At 41.0% G+C, this 4708-nt stretch overlaps 1 protein-coding gene across 4 annotated transcripts in view; it reads right to left on the bottom strand.

Annotated features, from left to right (window-relative positions):
• The window catches only part of FNBP1 (formin binding protein 1), a 94602-nt gene that overhangs the window by 37605 nt on the left and 52289 nt on the right, over positions 1-4708 (bottom strand). The window lies entirely within an intron of this gene.

Genomic DNA, 4708 nt, shown 5'->3' with positions numbered 1-4708 from the left:
TATATTTTCCGATTCCTCCCCTTGCAATTCCGCTTCCCAAGGCCTTCTGTTATCTGTTTCACTGCCCACCATTATTCCCTTACTGTCTATGCCATCTGTTTATTTTAGTTGCCTTTTCCTTCCTTGCTGTTGGCCTTCATACAGTAGCTCTTCCTTCTCTTCCCTTCCTACCCAGCTCCCCACATCCATATGCCTTCGCCCCATGCCCTGCGTCCGCTTGTTGAAGCTCCCCTCTCTCCCGGTTTGCGTTCACCCAGCCGGAGCTCTGCTGCTCACCCTGCTCCCACACAGCCCCGCTCCGCCTTGCCCACTCCCACCCGCCCCAGCAGAGCCTGCGCCACAGCTGTGGACCAAATGCTTGCTCCAGTGAGAGCTTTGCCATTGATCGGCATGAGCCCAGGACTTGGCTTTGTAAATCTAAACTATCCTGAGTTTGCGCTCATTTTTCAGGCACTCATGGAGCCTCCTCACCCTCCGTTGCCAACCTAGCCTTGAACAGTGCTGCAAGCGTCCAGAAAGTATTACGTTCCAATCACTCCCTCAATTTCAGAATAACCCCTCTAGGAAAAGATAGAGAAAGACTGCTTTAAAAACTATTCCGAGCACTTTGGGATGTTTCAGGGAAAACAACACAACAAATAGTTTTAGCATATTTTAAGTGGGCTCCCATTAAAAACAGTTCAGAACGGGGTTATTCTTTGAACTGTTCCAAGCAGACAATAGTTTCCTGACAATAAATCCATGAAATACCAAATCATGGAACATTTTAGTAATCAGAACTGGAAGGTAACAAATTCTGCCAGAAGGTTTCAAATCTCAATTTGCAAAGAAAGAGGCTTCCCTCCCATTTGTCCAGCTCGCACATCTCACCTAATAATTTATTTCACCTCAATTCAGCTATTTCTTTTGCAAGCGCAGTCAATTGTAGGAATTTCCTAGATCCCCTTCACATTCGTTCTACAAAAATAATTCAAGTGCAATGAGAAAATGCTGGGCACTGGGTGCATAATAGGAGATGAAACAGTAGCATCAAACGGAAAAGACAGCAACTATAACCAAATAAATAAATCCCATTAAAAAAAAAAAAAAAGACAGACTTTCAACTTTGCTTGTTCCCCAGGAGTTTTAACTGTCCACTAACTCCTGTGAAGGATGCATACATAACTTCAGAAAATTTACCTGCTACAGTGAAATTCCAAGAAGCCAGATCAATATTTTTTTTGCCCAAGTGCTATATAGCTTATTAAACTTTATCATCCACACACTCATGTATAGCTACATTAAATATGAGTGGAAAACAATATAGCCTTGTACTACAAACACAAATTTACCAGCAAAACAAAGTCAGCCATGGAAAGGCAGACAGCTGTAAGAGTAATGTACGCTTGTCTCCCAACCCCTTCCTCAAGTCCCAGCTGCTACAGATCAATATCCATTTGTGAGGCCCATTCTCTTCATCTACCTAAGAGCAACCCATTGTTTGAGCTGACTTCTACAACAGCCCCAGTCCCACTCATACAGCTGTCTCTTCTATTTATTTTTTTTAAATAGTGCAACTCAGGAATTTGTCCCTTGACTCTATTGTTGAAGCAGAAAAACAAGAAATCCATTATTACACATTTCCAGGCAGATCCAGCAAACATTAAGCCATTAGAGTTCATTTTCATGAGCGAGCTCATTGGTCAGATATGAGCAAAGTAACTCTGAGCTAAATGTATACAGGAGTAGACACTCCGTTTCCAAAACTATCTTAACTGTCCCCAAATAAGGGGGGGCAGCAGATGAGTAAGTAAAATTGGGTACATTCCAAAAGCAAGATTTTTGTATGAGAGCCCCACTGATGTTTTGTTTCTCCTGGCCATTTAATGCATTTGGCAAGCTTCAAACAGTTTAAATATTTTTCCAATGAGGTATTTGGATCTTAAAATAAAAATATAAAAAAAAGTCTAGATTTTTTTTTTATTACTTCATTTGAGTATGTCACTTACTCTAACATCATCACTCCTAGTATCAACAGAATTATATTTTATAGCTAGGTTCCTGCACTCTGCTGAAGCACAGAACGATAAAAATGAGCTGATGACGTTAAGTTGCACATTCAGAGTAATGGATGCAGTGGCCTGGAGCTGCACAGAGTCACAGGAGCTATTTCAGGAGTAATTTATAGTTGCGCTTTACAGAAACTAAATTTTTTCCTTCTTTACTGCTCACTTGTGCATGCAAACAGCTTCAGAGAAGGTATTTTTTTGAGCTTCTTTTGAGTTAACGTTAAAATATTTGCTCTGAACAGTATTTTCAGGAGGAAAGGCTTTGGAATAATTAGTCTCTGAAAAAACAGACCATGACTTCAGATATAAGAAGATGATACTACGATGCAGCTTTCAGCCAACATACTCTGTTGTCCTTTAACTGGGCAGGCATGACTTGAGCAAGAGCTCACATTTCCAGCACCACATGTGAAACCACGATCCAGATGTACAGACTGCCAGATTACTCAGTTCTAAGAGATATCAAGGCTAGGTACTTGTAATGCAACAAAAAATCCCCTCTCCTCTTGAAAGAAAGAAAGAATGAGGTCACCTTTCGGCACCATGAAAAAGCAGGAAAGGGTACATACGTTTGAGGGATTTGTGGGGAGAAGAAAAGCAGTTTGCTTTCAGATCTGTGCTTCTGGCCATGTTTGCAAAAGATACACAGATTTTTCACACCCCACCCCCCCCGCCCCCGAACATACCTTTGTAACATCTTTTTGTCCCCAAATAAACTTCACAGTGTATATACATATTGCCTCCTCTCCATAGTCTGTTTTTGTTAAGGCAGTTCTTCTCTGAACTCGCGTGCCAGCAACAAAACCAAAAGGCACATATGCCGATGCACGTCTCATCAAGAAAAGCACTCCCAAGAATGAACGACAGCCCAGTATCTGCAGCACCATTAACCTTGCAACAAGCATCTAGGTGAACTTCAGGTTTCCACTGCCGTGGCCATCAGATTTAAACACAATCACACCAGAGGAGTGTTTTCTATAACTAACTCTGAAAGAAAACTCTAGGTAAAGGAAGTGTAGCTCTGATATACTGAACTAGTTAAAAGCACACTAGCAGCAGGTAAGGCTTATTATGTATGACCTCTTCTCTCACAGAACCTATACAGAATTGCCATTAAACATAATCAAAACCAATCTTTTTCCCTTCCTTTAGACAGCCTTGCTAGTTGATGGGGGAGAATGCAGAGCAGTAGGTAACTGCAGGGCAGTAATAACTCTCAAGGTGTTGATTTTTAAAAATCGGTAGAACTATGGCTGTCTTCAGCACTTAAAAAAAAAATTAAAAAAAAAAAAATCAGGCCCCAACAGCACTTACCTTATGTGAAAAACAACACTAAACTTAAGAGCCCTATGAACTGGCAGCACGCACTATGGCTTCCATCTCTTCTACAAGGTAGCAGGAAAAAACCAAACTTTATTCTCTCAAGGTTATTTTAACCACATTTCCTCCAGATTTTCTACCTAACCACTGAGTTCCAAAAACCAGACTTTCAAGCTGCATCAAAAGTTAGTTCCAGATGTTTAAATGACTCCACCAGGAGTCCAGAGATGGCAGGTTCGAGCTAAGTGACAGATGCCAGGGTGGGACATTGATGCCTTTAAGTCTTTCATGACTGAAGTACCTTCCCCTTTAAAATAAGAAATTAGAAGAATGTTAACCCTGCAACAGTTTTACTCTGAAGTAACCCATGTTAGGGAGAGTCTGAACCTACTCATCACCTGCTTGAAAAATCCTGCAGTGTGGCAATGTGATGCAACTTAAGTAATCACCGCATATCAGAATGAGACAAAAGAATTACAGACAAGGAAAGTTCTCCACAGTCCGTGCAAAAATGCAGTACTAGTAAAGCTTTATATACTGATCTGAAACCAATCCTAGTACTTTATGCCTTTGACCAGCAGTCAGGAAAAGAAAAATTAACAGAGAAAGGGGATATGGACATCTTTACGATGGGCACTGTCGATCCTGAAGGTGTGAGAAAATGTTAGTAAGCTGCTACGCATTACATGCCGCCTCTTAAAGAATTCAGAAAATAAATCCTTGTATAGTATTACTTGCATACACCTTCTTCCCCCCAAAATCTGGTTCGATATGAAAGGCAACTGGTGATTAAGTATAGGAGAAATTTTTAAAAAACAAGTACACTTTCTGCCATTTCGGTCTCCAATACAGAAAAGAATGAAGGATATTTTGCTGAGAACAATTTTGTAAGACACATTCCAGAAACAGCAAGAGGGTCAATAGACACACTGTCTTCTGGGTTTACACAGACAAAAAATGCAGCTCCTCAAGGCTGTTATGGTGGGAGTGATATGAATAACTGAAAAGGGCAGAAAAAAGCTTTGGCTGCTATTTAGCTGATCCACACTAAGTGGAACAGTTCAACTTCTCAGCAGTCACTCTTGTCCAGAACGGCAGAGTTTCCAGTCAAAACTTTGGTGTAGTTTTCTTTCTTCTTTCTTTTCTCCCATTTCCCCCCCCCTTTTTTTAAACCCAGACAGCATGTGAGATGCATCACTGCCAGGCCATTGCCTGCCAAAACAGATCTGTCCTTGGCAAATCCAAGATCAGACTAATATGCAAACAAAAAAAAAATCACCCCTGCCCCCCCTCAACTACCCAATCCCTTCAAAATAATTTAATGATAAAGGCAGACTCAG

The sequence above is a fragment of the Pygoscelis adeliae genome, unplaced genomic scaffold (genome assembly GCF_000699105.1).
Source record: "Pygoscelis adeliae isolate BGI_AS28 unplaced genomic scaffold, ASM69910v1 Scaffold114, whole genome shotgun sequence".
Taxonomy (NCBI): Eukaryota; Metazoa; Chordata; class Aves; order Sphenisciformes; family Spheniscidae; genus Pygoscelis; species Pygoscelis adeliae.
Note: the sequence above shows the minus strand (reverse complement) of the source record. Positions and strands in the feature narration are given on the sequence as shown.